Below are 19,692 nucleotides of genomic sequence, written 5' to 3'. Positions count from 1 at the left end.
TCGGTTGGTGCTAACCTTGCCAGTAAAATCCCACAGACTCAGACACATATCAACACATATCTCTCAGGCAGCTATCCAAACTCTCTTCTCCTTTCACCAATCAGCCCGGCAGATGTCGTGTCCATCATACACTCTCTAAAAACCAAAGCAGGGAACACCAGTGAAATTCCGTCCATTGTATACAAGAGCGCCTCCCATGCCCTTGCCCCACCCATAGCCCTACTGTTCAACAAATCTATATAGTGTCACACCTTCCCTGATATCCTTAAAAAAGCAAGAGTAACGCCAGTCCATAAAGGAGGCAATCCGGCGGACATAAACAATTATAGACCAATATCACATCTACCCATTCTATCAAAAATATTTGAAAAAATTGTCTACAAACAGCTCTATTCCTACCTCGTAAAATTCGACATACTCAGCCCCTGCCAATTTGACTTCCGGTCCCAAAAGAGCACCAATGATGCAATCATTAGTCTCCTTGACGTAATCTACTCAGCCCTTGACAAAAATGAGTTTCCGATTGGACTCTTCATTGACCTAAGAAAAGCCTTTGATACTGTTAATCACAACTACCTCTTATTTAAACTCCAGCATTATGGAATCCGAGGCCTTGCCCTTGACTACATCCGATCCTATCTTAGTGACAGACACCAATATGTAACCATAAATGATACAACTTCTTCCACTCTACCAATAACCGTTGGAGTGCCACAGGGCAGCATCTTAGGACCTCTTCTATTTCTTATATATATCAATGATCTGCTTAATGTCTCTAATATTCTTAAACCTATATTGTTTGCTGACGATACTACCCTCATCTATTCAGACCCCAACCCACATACACTAAATAATGTTGTGAATAATGAATTAAAAAAAGTCCCCTTATGGATGTCAACTAACAAACTAACATTAAACATAGAAAAGACCTATTACATCTTATTTGGAAGCAAATCATCGAATGCAATTCAGCTTCAGATAGACAACATTAACATCAGTTATAAAAATGATGGAAAATTTTTTGGCCTATTCCTAGACAAGAGACTCAACTTCAGCACCCACATTCAACACATAACTAAGAAAGTATCTACAACAGTTGGAATACTCTCTACAATAAGATATTATGTTCCTAACTCTGCTCTTCTCTCACTATATTATACACGAATCTACCCCTATCTTAATTATGGTATCTGTGCATGGGGGTCTACCACTGCAAACCACCTTAAGCCTATCATCACGCAGCAAAAATCTGCTATCAGAATAATAACTAACTCTGCTTTCAGACAACACTCAGCTCCCTTGTTTAAATCCCTTAACTTGCTAAATATTAACTCCCTCCACACATTCTCTTGTGTCAACTACATTTACAAAACCCTGTTCTTAAATGCAAACCATGCTCTGAAACTCTCCCTGGACAGATGTAATAGGACCCATTATCACCACACCAGAAATAAATATCTCTTTGATATCCCCAGAGTCAAACTTAATCTGTGTAAACACTCTATGCAAATTAAGGGACCTAGTCTATGGAACTCAATCCCTAGTGAATTGAAAAGCTGTCAAACTTTTGCCTCATTTAAAAACAAAAACAAAAGTACCTAATTTCATCTTCGTAGTTTCCTACACTGAGCTTTAAATTTGCTCTGTATCTAGTGTTACCCAATCTCCCAATCTTTATGTACTTAACCCAAACAACTTTATCATTGTGTTCATTGCTGTCTTCTATTATGTGCTAGCCATATGCTGTATTGTGCCTACTAATTTTTGTTAAACTACCATTCAAGCTGTCACGGCAATCAATCTGAGCTACCTATGTGCTTAATATACCTACAATTTTCTCTTGTCTTTTATTTTTTTCTTGCTATGTAACTGTTATTATTTTTATATATTTTGCAAGTATTTACCTACTTAAAATTTTCTTAGATTAAGTTTGACTCTGGGGATATCAAAGAGTTATTTATTTCTGGTGTGGTTATAATGGGTCCTATTACAGCTATCCAGGGAGAGTTTCAGAGCATGGTTTGCTTTTAAGAACAAGGTTTTGTAAATGTAGTTGACACAAGAGAATGAAACTGTTTCTACTACAACTATTTTTTTTTATTTTCCCCACACACACTCACACACCCCAGGAAGCAGCCCGTGACAGCTGACTAACTCTCAGGTACCTATTTACTGCTAGGTAACAGGGGCATAGGGTGAAAGAAACTCTGCCCATCGTTTCTCGCCAGCGCCCGGGATCGAACTCGGGACCACAGGATTATGTGTGAAGCGTGCTGTCCGCTCGGCCACCGACTTCCCTGTGTGTGTGTGTGTGTGTACTCACCTAGTTGTACTCACCTAGTTGTGCTTGCGGGGGTTGAGCTCTGGCTCTTTGGTCCCGCCTCTCAACTGTCAATCAACAGGTGTACAGGTTCCTGAGCCTATTGGGCTCTATCATATCTACACTTGAAACTGTGTATGGAGTCAGCCTCCACCACATCACTTCCTAATGCATTCCATTTGTCAACCACTCTGACACTAAAAAAGTTCTTTCTAATATCTCTGTGGCTCATTTGGGCACTCAGTTTCCACCTGTGTCCCCTAGTGCGTGTGCCCCTTGTGTTAAACAGCCTGTCTTTATCAACCCTGTCGATTCCCTTGAGGATCTTGAATGTGGTGATCATGTCCCCCCTAACTCTTCTGTCTTCCAACGAAGTGAGGTTTAATTCCCGTAGTCTCTCCTCGTAGCTCATACCTCTCAGCTCGGGTACTAGTCTGGTGGCACACCTTTGAACCTTTTCCATTTTAGTCTTATGCTTGACTAGATATGGACTCCATGCTGGTGCCGCATACTCCAGGATTGGTCTGACATATGTGGTATATAATGTTCTGAAAGATTCCTTACACAAGTTTCTAAAGGCCGTTCTTATGTTAGCCAACCTGGCATATGCTGCTGCTGTTATCCTCTTGATATGAGCTTCAGGGGACAGGTCTGGCGTGATATCAACCCCCAGGTCTTTCTCTCTCTCGGACTCTTGAAGTATTTCATCTCCCAAGTGATACCTTGTATCTGGTCTCCTGCTTCCTACCTCTATCTTCATTACATTACATTTGCTTGGATTAAACTCTAACAGCCATTTGTTCGACCATTCCTGCAGCTTGTCCAGGTCTTCTTGAAGCCTCAAGCTGTCCTCCTCTGTCTTAATCCTTCTCATAATTTTGGCGTCGTCAGCAAACATTGAGAGGAATGAGTCTATACCCTCTAGGAGATCATTTACGTATATCAGAAACAGGATAGGTCCAAGTACAGAGTCCTGTGTGTTTGTGTGTGTGTGTGTGTGTGTGTTTGTACTCACCTATTTGTGCTTGGGGGGTTTGAGCTTTCGCTCTTTGGACCCGCCTCTCAACTGTCAATCAACTGGTATACAGATTCCTGAGCCTACTGGGCTCTATCATATCTACATTTAAAACTGTGTATGGAGTCAGCCTCCACCATATCACTGCCTAATGCATTCCATCCGTTAACTACTCTGACACTGAAAAAGATCCTTCTAACGTCTCTGTGGCTCATGTGGGTACTAAGTTTCCACCTGTGTCCCTTTGTTCGCGTCCCACCAGTGTTGAATAGTTTATCCTTGTTTACCCGGTCGATTCCTCTGAGGATTTTGTAGGTTGTGATCATGTCTCCCCCTTACTCTTCTGTCTTCCAGTGTTGTAAGGTGCATTTCCCGCAGCCTTTCCTCGTAACTCATGCCTCTTACTTCTGGGACTAGTCTAGTGGCATACCTTTGTACTTTTTCCAGCTTCGTCTTGTGCTTGACAAAGTACGGGCTCCATGCTGGGGCCGCATACTCCAGGATTGGTCTTACATATGTGGTGTACAAGATTCTGAACACACACTTGTGTGTGTGTGTGTGTGTGTGTATGTGTGTGTGTGTGTGTGTGTGTGTGTGTGTGTGTGTGTGTGTGTGTGTGTGTGTGTGTGTGTGTGTGCGTGTTCCAAGGGACCAAGAACGTGGGGGTGTAGGACACAGGGACCAGGAACATGGTGGTGTAGGACACAGGGACAGGAACATGGTGGTGTAGGACACAGAGACAGGAACATGGGGGTGTAGGACACAGGGACAGGAACATGGGGTGTAGGACACAGGGACAGGAACATGGGGGTGTAGGACACAGGGACAGGAACATGGGGGTGTAGGACACAGGGACAGGAACATGGTGGTGTAGGACACAGGGACAGGAACATGGTGGTGTAGGACACAGGGACAGGAACATGGTGGTGTAGGACACAGGGACAGGAACACGGGGGTGTAGGACACAGGGACCAGGAACACGGGGGTGTAGGACACAGGGACAGGAACACGGGGGTGTAGGACACAGGGACAGGAACACGGGGGTGTAGGACACAGGGACCAGGAACACGGGGGTGTAGGACACAGGGACAGGAACACGGGGGTGTAGGACACAGGGACAGGAACACGGGGGTGTAGGACACAGGGACAGGAACACGGGGGTGTAGGACACAGGGACAGGAACATGGGGGTGTAGGACACAGGGACAGGAACATGGTGGTGTAGGACACAGGGACAGGAACATGGTGGTGTAGGACACAGGGACAGGAACATGGTGGTGTAGGACACAGGGACAGGAACATGGGGGTGTAGGACACAGAGACAGGAACACGGGGGTGTAGGACACAGAGACAGGAACACGGGGGTGTAGGACACAGGGACAGGAACACGGGGGTGTAGGACACAGGGACAGGAACACGGGGGTGTAGGACACAGAGACAGGAACACGGGGGTGTAGGACACAGAGACAGGAACACGGGGGTGTAGGACACAGGGACAGGAACACGGGGGTGTAGGACACAGAGACAGGAACACGGGGGTGTAGGACACAGAGACAGGAACACGGGGGTGTAGGACACAGGGACAGGAACACGGGGGTGTAGGACACAGAGACAGGAACACGGGGGTGTAGGACACAGGGACAGGAACACGGGGGTGTAGGACACAGGGACCAGAAACATGGTGGTGTAGGACACAGAGACAGGAACACGGGGGTGTAGGACACAGAGACAGGAACACGGGGGTGTAGGACACAGGGACAGGAACACGGGGGTGTAGGCCACAGGGACCAGGAACATGGTGGTGTAGGACACAGGGACAGGAACACGGGGGTGTAGGACACAGGGACAGGAACACGGGGGTGTAGGACACAGAGACAGGAACATGGTCGTGTAGGACACAGGGACAGGAACATGGTGGTGTAGGACACAGGGACAGGAACATGGGGGTGTAGGACACAGGGACAGGAACACAGGGGTGTAGGACACAGGGACAGGAACATGGGGGTGTAGGACACAGGGACCAGGAACACGGGGGTGTAGGACACAGGGACAGGAACATGGGGGTGTAGGACACAGAGACAGGAACATGGTGGTGTAGGACACAGGGACAGGAACACGGGGGTGTAGGACACAGGGACAGGAACATGGGGGTGTAGGACACAGGGACAGGAACACGGGGGTGTAGGACACAGGGACAGGAACATGGGGGTGTAGGACACAGGGACAGGAACACGGGGGTGTAGGACACAGGGACAGGAACATGGGGGTGTAGGACACAGGGACAGGAACACGGGGGTGTAGGACACAGGGACAGGAACATGGGGGTGTAGGACACAGGGACAGGAACACGGGGGTGTAGGACACAGGGACAGGAACATGGGGGTGTAGGACACAGGGACAGGAACACGGGGGTGTAGGACAAAGGGACAGGAACATGGGGGTGTAGGACACAGGGACAGGAACACGGGGGTGTAGGACACAGGGACAGGAACACAGGGGTGTAGGACACAGGGACAGGAACATGGGGGTGTAGGACACAGGGACAGGAACATGGGGGTGTAGGACACAGGGACCAGGAACACGGGGGTGTAGGACACAGGGACAGGAACATGGGGGTGTAGGACACAGGGACAGGAACACGGGGGTGTAGGACACAGGGACAGGAACACGGGGGTGTAGGACACAGGGACAGGAACATGGTGGTGTAGGACACAGAGACAGGAACATGGTCGTGTAGGACACAGGGACAGGAACATGGGGGTGTAGGACACAGGGACAGGAACACAGGGGTGTAGGACACAGGGACAGGAACATGGGGGTGTAGGACACAGAGACAGGAACATGGTGGTGTAGGACACAGGGACAGGAACACGGGGGTGTAGGACACAGGGACAGGAACATGGGGGTGTAGGACACAGGGACAGGAACACGGGGGTGTAGGACACAGGGACAGGAACACGGGGGTGTAGGGCACAGGGACAGGAACACGGGGGTGTAGGACACAGGGACAGGAACATGGGGGTGTAGGACACAAGGACAGGAACACGGGGGTGTAGGACACAGGGACAGGAACACGGGGGTGTAGGACACAGGGACAGGGACACGGGGGTGTAGGACACAGGAACATGGGGGTGTAGGACACAGGGACAGGAACACAGGGGTGTAGGACACAGGGACAGGAACACGGGGGTGTAGGACACAGGGACAGGAACATGGGGGTGTAGGACAGGGAGAGGAACACGGGGGTGTAGGACACAGACAGGAACACGGGGGTGTAGGACACAGGGACAGGAACACGGGGTGTAGGACACAGAGACAGGAACACGGAGGTGTAGGCCACAGGGACAGGAACACGGGGGTGTAGGACACAGGGACAGGAACATGGGGGTGTAGGACACAGGGACAGGAACACGGGGGTGTAGGACAGGGAGAGGAACATGGGGGTGTAGGACACAGGGACCAGGAACATGGTGGTGTAGGACACAGGGACGTGTATCAAGCACCTTCCTGCCTGGCATGATAGAAGCATCGTTCTGGTACACCCGCCCCAACACCCGCTGGCTGGTACACCCGCTGGCTGGTACACCCGCTGGCTGGTACACCCGCCCCAACACCCGCTGGCTGGTACACCCGCTGGCTGGTACACCCGCTGGCTGGTACACCCGCCCCAACACCCGCTGGCTGGTACACCCGCCCCAACACCCGCTGGCTGGTACACCCGCTGGCTGGTACACCCGCTGGCTGGTACACCCGCTGGTTGGTACACCCACCCCAACACCCGCTGGCTGGTACACCCGCCCCAACACCCGCTGGCTGGTACACCCGCCCCAACACCCGCTGGCTGGTACACCCGCCCCAACACCCGCTGGCTGGTACACCCGCCCCAACACCCGCTGGCTGGTACACCCGCCCCAACACCCGCCCCAACACCCGCCCCAACACCCGCTGGCTGGTACACCCGCCCCAACACCCGCTGGCTGGTACACCCGCCCCAACACCCGCTGGCTGGTACACCCGCCCAACACCCGCTGGCTGGCAGCTGTGTCATGGGGAGGTATTCCTTGTACTTCCGTAACTACACCACTGTACATGCTCCTTGCACATTACCATCAACATATTTTATATCTTTATGGATAACTCCGGAGTACCTATTTATTGCTAGTTGAACAGGTGCGTCAGGTATAAGAAAACATGCTCAAACATCATCCATGTTCATAAATAGACCTCATATAGGACCAATCTATCGTGAGTCAGTTGCTGGGGAGCAGTTTCGCATCGTGGCGTTGATTCATGAAGAAGTTACGCAAGCACTTACGAACTTCCAAGGGCCACACGAAAGCACTTACGCAAGCACTTACGAACCTGTACATCTTTTCTCAATCTTTGGCGGCGTTGTTCCCAATTATTTAACAGTTAATGAGCTCGGAAGCACCAGGAGGCTGTTTATAACAATAACAACAGTTGAATGGGAAGTTTTCATGCTTGTAAACTGTTTAATAAATGTAACCAAAGCCGTTAAAGATTGAGGAAAGATGTACACGTTCGCAAGTGCTTGCGTAAGTGCTTTCGTGAATCTGACTTTTTCTCAATCTTTGGCGGCTTTGTTTACAATTATTAAACAGTTAATGAGCTCCGAAGCACCAGGAGGCTGTTTATAACAATAACAACAGTTGATTGGCAAGTTTTCATGCTTGTAAACTGTTAAATAAATGTAAACCAAGCCGTCAAAGATTGAGGAAAGATGTACACGTTCGTAAGTAAGTACGTAACAGCTTCGTGAATCCGTCTCATAACGTTATTGACAAATCTACCAATATGATTGTTAATAAGAAAAGTTTGTTTACGTCTCGCATGAACAACAAAAACCAAAGTCTGTACATGTTGTCAGCTACTTGACTGGAAGATATTATCCAGCACGCACAATAATGTTTTCGCCTACAGTTGACGTTGTGAAGGAATGCATACAGCATCATGGCCTTCAATTCAAATACAAATGTTTATTCGGGTAAAAATACATACATAACAGATGAGTTACCAACATAATGTTGGATTGATAGATAGCGCTAGTACATACAATACCTATAACGGGGTGAGAATAGCTTGAGCTGCCTCATCCCTTTGTGTGTATTTTACCTTAATAAACGTATTTCAATTTCAATTATTAATACGCACAATTTAACAAAAGTAAATGTTTATTCAGGTAAAGTACATACATACAAGGTAAGATACAAAAGTTGATGGATTTATAGATAGAGTTAGTACATACAATGCCTAAAGCCACTATTATGCAAAGCGTTTCGGGCAGGAAAAACACTAAGACTAAAACTTAATACTAATTGAGATTAAAGTATAAATTGTGATGAGAAAAAATAACAAAAAAAATGGAAAAAGAGAGGGGGGGGGGAAACATGGCAGAAAAAAAGCAAAAATACAATTTGGTCAACAAACTGCATTGTTTAAAATAGTAGACATGGATTGACATTTAGGGGTAAGGTAGGTTACATTGAGTTAATTAGGTAGTACAGTACTTAGTTTTTATCTTGAACTGGTTGGGAGAGGTACAGTCTTTAACATAATTGGGAAGGTCATTCCACATTCGGGGTCCCTTGAGTCCCCATTTCTTGAATAGGCTAGAGGCTCGCATCAGTACGGGTTCAGTCCGTAACTCAAAGTTTGTGGCATAAACCATAATCAATAAACTGGCATACACCAAACAATAAACTACCACTCACAGGACGAGTATGGGGTGCACAACAAACTACCACTCACAGGAAGAGTTTTGGGTGCACAACAAACCACCACTCACAGAACGAGTATGGGGTGCACAACAAACCACCACTCACAGGACGAGTATGGGGTGCACAACAAACCACCACTCACAGGACGAGTATGGGGTGCACAACAAACCACCACTCACAGGACGAGTATGGGGTGCACAACAAACCACCACTCACAGGACGAGTATGGGGTGCACAACAAACCACCACTCACAGAACGAGTATGGGGTGCACAATAAACTACCACTCACAGGACGAGTATGGGGTGCACAATAAACTACCACTCACAGGACGAGTATGGGGTGCACAGCAAACCACCACTCACAGAATGGAGTAGGGGGGAAGGGGGAGTAGGGAGTAGAGTAGGGAGGGGGCCTCGTAGCCTGGTGGATAGCGCGCAGGACTCGTAATTCTGTGGCGCGGGTTCGATTCCCGCACGAGGCAGAAACAAATGGGCAAAGTTTCTTTCACCCTGAATGCCCCTGTTACCTAGCAGTAAATAGGTACCTGGGAGTTAGTCAGCTGTCACGGGCTGCTTCCTGGTGTGTGTGTGTGTGGTGTGGAAAAAAAAAAAGTAGTTAGTAAAGTAGTTAGTAAGTAGTTAGTAAACAGTTGATTGACAGTTGAGAGGCGGGCCGAAAGAGCAAAGCTCAACCCCCGTAAAAGCACAACTAGTAAACACAGAACGAGTATGGGGTGCACAACAAACCACCACTCACAGAATGAGTATAGGGTGCACAACAAACCACCACTCACAGGACGAGTATGGGGTGCACAACAAACCACTCACAGGACGAGTATGGGGTGCACAACAAACCACTCACAGGACGAGTATGGGGTGCACAACAAACTACCACTCACAGGATGAGTATGGGGTGCACAACAAACTACCACTCACAGGACGAGTATGGGGTGCACAACAAACCACTCACAGGACGAGTATGGGGTGCACAACAAACTACCACTCACAGGACGAGTATGGGGGTGCACAACAAACTACCACTCACAGGATGAGTATGGGGTGCACAACAAACCACTCACAGGACGAGTATGGGGTGCACAACAAACTACCACTCACAGGATGAGTATGGTTTGCACAACAAACCACTCACAGGACCAGTATGGGGTGCACAACAAACCACTCACAGGACGAGTATGGGGTGCACAACAAACTACCACACAGGATGAGTATGGGGTGCACAACAAACTACCACTTACAGGATGAGTATGGGGTGCAGAACAAACCACTCACAGGACCAGTATGGGGTGCACAACAAACTACCACTCACAGGATGAGTATGGGGTGCACAACAAACTACCACTCACAGGATGAGTATGGGGTGCAGAACAAACCACTCACAGGACCAGTATGGGGTGCACAACAAACTACCACTCACAGGATGAGTATGGGGTGCACAACAAACCACTCACAGGACGAGTATGGGGTGCACAACAAACTACCACTCACAGGATGAGTATGGGGTGCACAACAAACTACCACTCACAGGATGAGTATGGGGTGCACAACAAACTACCACTCACAGGATGAGTATTGGGTGCACAACAAACTACCACTCACAGGATGAGTATGGGGTGCACAACAAACTACCACTCACAGGATGAGTATGGGGTGCAGAACAAACCACTCACAGGACCAGTATGGGGTGCACAACAAACTACCACTCACAGGATGAGTATGGGGTGCACAACAAACTACCACTCACAGGATGAGTATGGGGTGCACAACAAACTACCACTCACAGGATGAGTATGGGGTGCAGAACAAACCACTCACAGGACCAGTATGGGGTGCACAACAAACTACCACTCACAGGATGAGTATGGGGTGCACAACAAACTACCACTCACAGGACGAGTATGGGGTGCACAACAAACTACCACTGATGTCAGCACCAACCAAACATATCCTTGTTGACCTCGGGGTGTGGAGGTGGAGGTGGAGGGGGAGGGGCGGAGAGTTGAGGTGGAAGGGGTAGTAGTGAGTTGAAGGAGGTGGCGGGGATTTGGACTTGGTGGGGGTGAATTGAAGGTGGTGGTTGGAGGGGGGGTTGCGGAGGGTTGGAGAGGGGCGGGGATCTAGGGGTAGTGGTGAATTGAAGTGGGTGGTGGTGGTTGTTTCTGAGACTGGGGGGGGGGGACAAAACAAAGGGGCGAATGGGAGGGAGGGTTGGGGGGATTATGGGGGGTTGCGGGGGCGGATGTGGGAGGTGGGTGGGGGGCGGCAGTCAGGTGGTATTGTGAGGATGGGTGGGGGGGTGGCTGGGGGTTGCGTTTGGGGCGGGGGTGGCTGGGAAAGATGGGGGGTGGTGTTGGAGGGGGTGGTGCAGACAGTGTGTGTTGTGACGCCGTGCGGGCCTGTTCTTCTCCCCTGGTTGTGGGTTGGCTCACACCCCCCTATTGTTCTCCTCTTACCCCCGGTATAACACTCCACTAACACCCACCTGCACCTTTACCTTCCTCGCTGAACACCCGTTAACCTCCACCTTGTGAATGAATGGAGCCCAATACTCTAGGATTTGAGGTCACCACCTGCAGCTCACACCTACACCCACCCACACACACCCACGTACACATATCCACACGTCTTGTGTATTCTTATTTGAATCTGAGATGGTGTTCTTAAGCGCAGTATTGTGCAGCAGGAGGCGATGGTGGCAGCAGTCCTGCCCACTGGGTGCTGGCCTCCAGCAGCAGTGTCTAGTACAGGAGGTAGTGACAGCAGCAGTCCTGCCCACTGAGTGCTGGCCTCCTGCAGCAGTGTCTAGTACAGGTGGTGGTGACAGCAGCAGTCCTGCCCACTGGGTGCTGGCCTCCTGCAGCAGTGTCTAGTACAGGAGGTGGTGACAGCAGCAGTCCTGCCCACTGGGTGTTGGCCTCCTGCAGCAGTGTCTAGTACAGGAGGTGGTGACAGCAGCAGTCCTGCCCACTGGGTGCTGGCCTCCTGCAGCAGTGTCTAGTACAGGAGGTAGTGACAGCAGCAGTCCTGCCCACTGGGTGCTGGCCTCCTGCAGCAGTGTCTAGTACAGGAGGTAGTGACAGCAGCAGTCCTGCCCACTGGTGCTGGCCTCCTGCAGCAGTGTCTAGTACAGGAGGTGGTGACAGCAGCAGTCCTGCCCACTGGGTGCTGGCCTCCTGCAGCAGTGTCTAGTACAGGAGGTGGTGACAGCAGCAGTCCTGCCCACTGGGTGCTGGCCTCCTGCAGCAGTGTCTAGTACAGGAGGTGGTGACAGCAGCAGTCCTGCCCACTGAGTGCTGGCCTCCTGCAGCAGTGTCTAGTACAGGAGGTGGTGACAGCAGCAGTCCTGCCCACTGGGTGCTGGTCTCCTGCAGCAGTGTCTAGTACAGGAGGTAGTGACAGCAGCAGTCCTGCCCACTGGGTGCTGGCCTCCTGCAGCAGTGTCTAGTACAGGAGGTGGTGACAGCAGCAGTCCTGCCCACTGGGTGCTGGCCTTCTGCAGGAGTCTAAAACTAGGGGGATCTCTTGTATGGCTTTTTTTTGTGGCATAATGTAAGCTTGACATCCTTACCATCATTATTATTATAATTTTCATGATGAATATCTTTCAAGTTTGAAATATTTTATTTCATTGACCTGTGAAAATTAATTTAAGATATTGTTTATACTGTAGGTTCACCAATTAATTACTGTTACATACTTCTATGGGGTATCGGATGCTATATGAATATAGGCCCAAGAGGTGCGGCATTATTTACACATAAATTGATGTACTGTATATAGTGTTTAACCCTTAATAAATCAAATTGGTAGCCTAACAATATTTTTACATTCACTTCCCCAAACCCATCTGGACTACTTTATCCAAGCATGGAGACCTCACTTACAAAAGGACATACCTGCTTTGGAGCCAGTTTAATGCAGAGCAACAAAAATTATCCCAAAACTGTCGACTCAGTATGAGGAACAGTTGAGGGCCATAGGACTAACAGCTTTGATAACCAGACATGATGGGGCTGATCTCATCTAGACTTTTATAATACTTATAAAGTTGGAGGACATTAATCCAGGCCATTTACTTAAAAGGTCAAATGTTGTGCATCCTAGGGGGCAACAGCAACAGGTGATGCTTTTTCACCCATAGGGTTATAAACCCATGGAATCACCTACCCGCTGAAGCCATAAATGCCAAGACACCAGTTCAAAAGTCAGACAAAAAAATCCTGAGGAACAATGTGGGACATTTGAAAAGCTGCTGGCTTCTTGGCCTTGTTGAAGCCGCTAGAGAGATAGTGACCCTCAGGCATATAAATGTTGTCGTTTTGTTGTCCGGACACTGGAAATCAAACTGATTTCAGTGGTAGTCTCCATACATCCTTTCCTATGCCTGTACAGTATATGGGAAAGGCATACCCAGCCTCTGTTTATATACTGTATATACACAAGCTGCCTCTCGCCAAAAAAAAAAAAATATACAATGATTACATTTGAAGATAAAAAATAACTTTTAGGCTATTTTTTTATGCAAGATTTCCAATGAAGTGTGGAAAAATTTACATAATATTTATTCTAAATAATTTTCATCATATAGGTTTCATGTATCTGTAAAAAAAACCTAGTACAGTATATTCTAAAGAGCTAATGTAATTTTTCTGATTTCATTTTATGAACTATTGCAGCATTAGATTATTTTGGCACCAGTATCAAGAATGGAGCTTTATCCCTTTAACTTATTTGCTAACCCTATTTGCATTTTTGGTTCATATAAAATCTCTGGTGGTGTAGTGGTAGCACTCGCCCCGTACCTTGCCAGCAATTTCATCTAGGTTGAGTCCTGGCCAGGATGCCAATCCATAACTATTCAACTGGGTCCTGATTGTTAACCAGTCGATGGGTCATGTTCCAGGAAAAACTAGTAAATTCAAGCTTATTATGAACTATGGGAAAGGAAAGCTCTTATCTTGCTAAATGGAGTCGAAAGTCATCTACTCCTGTACCAACGTATGTAAAAATAAGGTGTGGGGTGGGGGGGGGGAGAATATTTTAGCAGGGTGTAGAAGTTTTCAAGCAGATTTTCAACATACATGTATTTTGAATGGTGACTATTATGTAGCTTTATTTGTAGGCTGTGTTTTTAGTGTTAACACTGAAGAGGTACATGAACCATTAATATTTGCCCAACAGCATCTACAGGCCCTCTATTTAGGAGGGTCCCGGTAGTACAATCAGGTTTGTTCTCGACGTGAATTCTGAGTTCTCGAACCCAGAATAGAGAATTCTGGGTTCAAATCCTGGGTGGGACAGAAATGGTTGTGCACATTTCCTTTCACCTAGCAGTAAGTAGATACTGAGGAGTTAGTCAGCTTGTTGTGGGGTTGCATCCTGGGCGAGGTCAGTAATTCAACCTGGGGTGGGGGGGGGGCCTCAATATAGGCCTAATGTGTATGAATACACTCTGGCTTCCTGTCCCCCAATACAATGAATTATTATTATTATTATTTTTTAATGAAGTAAGTGTTTCCAAGTAGGAAATACAGTATGAATGTTTTGGGATCACCTAAAAAATCTGAATAAGGTACTAAACAGTAATAAAACTAATTGCAAGATTATACACAAGGTTATGTTCATAAACTTGCAAGGTTATGTTCATAAACTTGCAAGGTTATGTTCATAAACTTGCAAGATTATGTTCTGGCAGTGACTCTTATATGGTGTATATTTCAGATTCTCGCAGTATAGATGTCCCTGAGTGGGGAGGAGCAGGAGCTGCGCTGTGTCTTGAGTTGGTTTACTAATTGGGAAGACCAACAGAAAGAGCAGTTCCTCTCTGTGTTGGTAGAGAAAGCTGTGCCACCTGATATAGATCAGCTGTTTCAAGTATGACTATAACAAGCATTAGCAATTTTTTTTACTGTTAAGTTTAACATGAGCAACTATTCATTAGTCAAGTTTATCATGGATATTATAATTTCATTAACCACGATTAACACGTGTAACTTTATTAGCCAAGCTCAGCACAGATAACTTTATGCTCGGCCACTTACCTAGACTAATAAATAATAAGTAAACTGAAAGCATTTCCTAGTCCGTGTAAATATAGCTCATCATAAACTTTCTGCTGCAGTAATAATAAACACTTTCTTGACAAGAAAGACAAAAGCAGTTTAGTGTTTTACCTATAGGAGTCAGTCAGCTAGCAGCCAGAAGGTCTGAGAATTGATTCTCGCAGTAGGACACGCATTTGGGCATTGTTTACTATCACCTGATGCCTATGTTCACCTTGTTATAAATTGGTACTTGGGAGTTAGGCAACTATTGTTGGTTCCATCCTGGGGAAGATCAGTATATGGCTTAGGAGGAGTTTGATTCCCGAATTATGGGAAACCAAAAGATAAACCAGAAGTGGAGCAGATGCACACAAGCCAAGACTGAGAATGATATTTGCCAAAAAAGAAATCTCTGGTAGTAAAATATTTTCAACAAGCTGTTTTCAGCAAATGGAAAAATATTTAGGTACAGTATTTGTTATGAGAATTTTCATACAGCTAACATTTTGTCATCTAAGCTTTACCAGAATGAATCAAAGGCTTTCACAAACTAATTTCTTCACATCGGTGTGCTCTTAAAAGTTGATTTGTAAGTGAATTTTTAATTGTATTGTATTTTGAGCGTTCCTAAACATTCAGTGCCTGAGAAAGCTCAGGCTTCACAAGCAATTTTGTCTGAGTTTGAGCCCTTCAATCTCAAGGGCTCACATCCAAACCTAATCAAGAAGGGTTGATTAGGCACTAATCCTTGACTGTTTACTGCTGTTCACCCAGCAGTAATTGGGAAGCTTTTGTAAACTGAATGATGGGTTGTATTTCAGAGAGAACTAGTAGAGTAAGGCTTAATTAACATCAGTTATGTGAAGAAAAGGCTCTAAGCCTGCTAACAGGAGTCAAAAGTCATCTACTTAAGTACAATAATACAGGTATTATTGTTTATATGCTGGCATCTTTTGATATGCCTCCACAACTTTCTAATGACTTTCTCCTTGTAAATCATCTAGATCAGACATGTCAAACTGAGGGTCCTCCCCAAGGGCTTTATGAGTCACATTTGTGTTGTCATGGGGGCCACACACCATAAATATTTGAAGTCATTTAATATAAATTATTGCAGAATATAGTATCCTTTGTATTACATAGTAATATAGTATTACAGTATCCTTTTGTATTACATAGTAATATAGTACAGTATTACAGTATCCTTTGTGAGGGCCGCAGGTGTGCTTGTGGCCTGCGGGACACGTGTTTGACATGCCTGATCTAGATTAAGTGTAGGTGAGCTTGCAAGCATCTCTTCCAGGTTCTACTAAAGTATCTGCTGATGTTTCTCAAATTCTCAAATCCCATTTTAGCATTACATTTAGAACAAATAATTTTATAATGAAATTCAGTAGTATTGTTATGAGCAATACATTTCCTAAGATGATAAAATTGTAGGAATGCAGTGACAATAGAATGAAGAAAATTGCAGGATAGTCTATTGGCCCATTCGAAGCAGCTTTTATTTATACTCAACCAAATTCATAACATGTATGTTTAACTATACTTGAAACAATCCAACAGTCCTATGTCTGATATATTAGCTGGTATTTTATTCCATAAATCTGCAATCCGATTTCCAAACCAGCACTTATCCAAGCAGTTATACCGTCTCCTTTGTATATTTCAGTCATGTCACCCCTTATTCTGAGTTTCTAGAGAATATAAAATAAGCTGTAATTACTGAATGTAAACCCCCATCCCTGTTCAGCTCATTGTTGCCGTAAGGGGGGCTGCTGCCGGAGTATGATGCTCCTTGGGACAGTCCTCTGTCCTTTTGTAGCCTTGTACTCCTGCTGATGTCCTCTCTTATTGTGCTAAACGACTTTTCCTTTTCCTTCTGTTTCGTATTTCTCCCCCCTCTTCTATCTGCTTGTCGTTTCCTGCCGACTTTTTGCTTGTTTTGGTTATTCTTTTGGACTTCTTCTATTTTGACGTCCGGGTGCTTGAGGAGGCATACTCTTGCACCCGTAGAACTGTAGTACCCAACATCGAGAGCGAGGGGAACCTTTTATTGTCAATCCTCCTTTTGTCACTGAACCTGATCTCGACGGACTGACAGTTCTTAAGGTGGTGTTTGGGGGGCGTATACTCACGACGCACCCCTAGGAGGCCCCGGCATGATCGGCGATAGCTTCTTGTTGGGTGTCCTGCCTCTAATTGTGGCTCCATGGTGGATGTGGCACATTCCTGAATGAATGTTTCTCCTTCCGTACTTATGTCGATTTCTGTTCCTATTTTACCTTCTCAGGCTCGTGGGGTGGGCGACCAAACCCCCGATTCGGTCCGTGTTGGAGGACCGGGCTCTGTACTCTCCGCTGCATTGTGCCCCAACCTTGCTCCTCCTTCAGCCTTTCTGACTACTCCCCTCAGCTCCACTCCCTCTTCTGCAGTTAGGTCAAGCCCCAAGCCCCCAGTGGTGACTACCTCATCCCCTGGCACGGCTCAGTCTCTAGCTGTGACTACTGCGCCTTTTAACCCCTCTCTCTCTGGGGGTTCTCAACGCCGTCCTCAACACTGCCGCACTCACTCGATTCCTTCCTGTTCTGATGCGTATCAAGCCTTGTTTGGTCCCGCTTTGTGGGCCAAATACTTTGATCTCCTCCCTCTTGATTCTGCGCCTCCTGACGATTTCTCCCTTCATAGGCACCTTGTTGATTCCGTAGATGCCTTTGTCACCTTCAACCCCACCTGTCTCGGTACACGTGTTGTTGTTACTCCTTCTCAGGATGTGGCCTCCTGCTTAGCTGCTTTATTCTGACTTGGCGAGACCCCTGTTCGGATCTCCAAGAACGCTCAGTTGAATGCCAGTGTTGGCACTATTCTCCTCCTGCCCCATGTTGCAACCGGTGTTCAGAATCTGCAGGACTGCCACAGTGATATTTAGCATATCCTTGAGGCCCAGGGCCATTCTGTCTTCCAGGTAGACACGTTTACTCGTCCTCCTCATGGTCGTCACTGTCAGCCTCTTCGGGTTGTGAAGATTACTTTTGATGGTAGGACCCTTCCGCCCTCTTGTCATTCTTGCTGGTGCCAGGTGCTCCGTCCAGGAGTACATTCCCTCTCATTGGCTCTGTAATAAGTGCTGGAGGTTTGGGCATGGTGCTCCTCGCTGCTCTGGAACTGTCTCTCTCTGTCCTTTGTATGGGGGCGAAGGTCACTCTAAGTCGGAGTGCACTTCTTCCCAGGCTCGCTGCCTCAATTGCGGTGAGGCCCACTCTACCTTCTCCTGTGCGTGTATACATTACAAGCTTGAGGCAGCCATCCTCAACTTGAAGCACCGGGAGCGTTTATCTTTTCCTGAGGCGAAGCGCCAGGTTTGCCGGCTCCCGCCTTATGCTAACATCTCTTATGCTCGCATGTTGCGCTCTTCCTCTCCTCATCCTTCCCACCTTATTCAGACACACAACCGTTTCCGGGCCTTGGACCCTGATACGCCACTGCCCCCTCCTCTGTTCCTTTGAGTTCTGTCCCGAAGGGTCCCCCTCCTGGTCCTCTGTCTGGAGTTCCCCTTCTTTCTGCCCGGTCTGTCATGTCTCCTGTCTTCTTCCTCGTCTCCCTCCAATTCTCCTTCCCATCCTTCTCCTACGTCTATTGGCTCTCCCCGCCGCCTGTCAGTGCGGGCTGATGTCCATCGCTCTCCCAATGACCGTCGTGTGTGCTCTCGTTCAGCTTCTCAAGTTGAGACGCTGGAATCCATTGTCCAGTACGTAGTTGCTGGGACACCTGTCTCTTTAAGTCAGAAGCGTAAGCCAGGCTCCTCTCCTTCCTCCTCCCCAGCGGGTAAGAAGACTTCACTTTCTTCCTCGGCCCCTATTTCTGACACTCTTGTTCCTTCCCCTCCCATTTCGGTGGTTGTGCCCCCCTGTTCCTGCTATGGAGGTTTCTTTGGCCCCTGCTTCCCTCTCACCCTTGCTGAGGTGCGCTCCCCTATTTCTACTCCTCTTCCTGCTGCTGTCCTTGACTGCTCCTCTCGGTTGTCTCCTCCTCTTCCTCCTCCTCCGGACCCCGCCTGTCCAGCTCTGGTCTGTTCTCCCGCTTCCTTCCCTCTGTCATTGCTCAGTTAACTCATACCCCCTAACCCTGACTTTGCTGACCCTGATCCCGACCCTGATCTTCTTTAACGTGCTATGTTCCTCTTTCACCTTTGTTTCTTCCTTGTTCTCTGTTGCTGTCCTTTCTCTTCTCATCGATGTCTATTCTTCAATGGAACGTTCGGGGTTATTACGCCAATTTCCTTGAACTCCAACTTCTGATTTCGCGGTTTTCGCCCCTTCGTGTCTGTCTCCAGGAGCCGATGCTTGGTGCTCGTCCTAGTCGCTTTCGTGGCTATTCCTTTCTCTCCCTCCCCCCCAGCTGTTGCTAGGGCTCCTAACTCTTATGCTCTCTTGATTCGCTCTGATGTTCCCTTTGTCCCCTTACTTTTTCCTTCGCCTCTCCATTGTTCTGGTACTCGTATCTTTGTGAGGAAATGGTACACCGTTTGTTCCATTTATCTCCCCCCGAGTGTCCCGC

General features: G+C 47.6%; 1 protein-coding gene across 4 annotated transcripts in view; it reads left to right on the top strand.

Moving 5' to 3' along the window:
* Positions 1–19,692, top strand: part of LOC123763229 (uncharacterized) — a 48,153-nt gene that overhangs the window by 14,535 nt on the left and 13,926 nt on the right. The window contains exons 1-2 of one of the 4 annotated variants that reach the window (XM_045750307.2): positions 11,436–11,549; positions 14,813–14,965. The gene's annotated coding sequence lies outside the window, so the exon portion shown is untranslated. Of the gene's footprint in view, positions 1–11,435; positions 11,550–14,812; positions 14,966–19,692 lie in introns of those variants that run through there. The other 3 variants (XM_045750310.2, XM_045750309.2, XM_045750308.2) reach the window with 3 other exon arrangements.

The sequence above is a fragment of the Procambarus clarkii genome, chromosome 49, assembly GCF_040958095.1.
Source record: "Procambarus clarkii isolate CNS0578487 chromosome 49, FALCON_Pclarkii_2.0, whole genome shotgun sequence".
In the NCBI taxonomy this organism is placed as follows: domain Eukaryota; kingdom Metazoa; phylum Arthropoda; class Malacostraca; order Decapoda; family Cambaridae; genus Procambarus; species Procambarus clarkii.
Note: the sequence above shows the minus strand (reverse complement) of the source record. Positions and strands in the feature narration are given on the sequence as shown.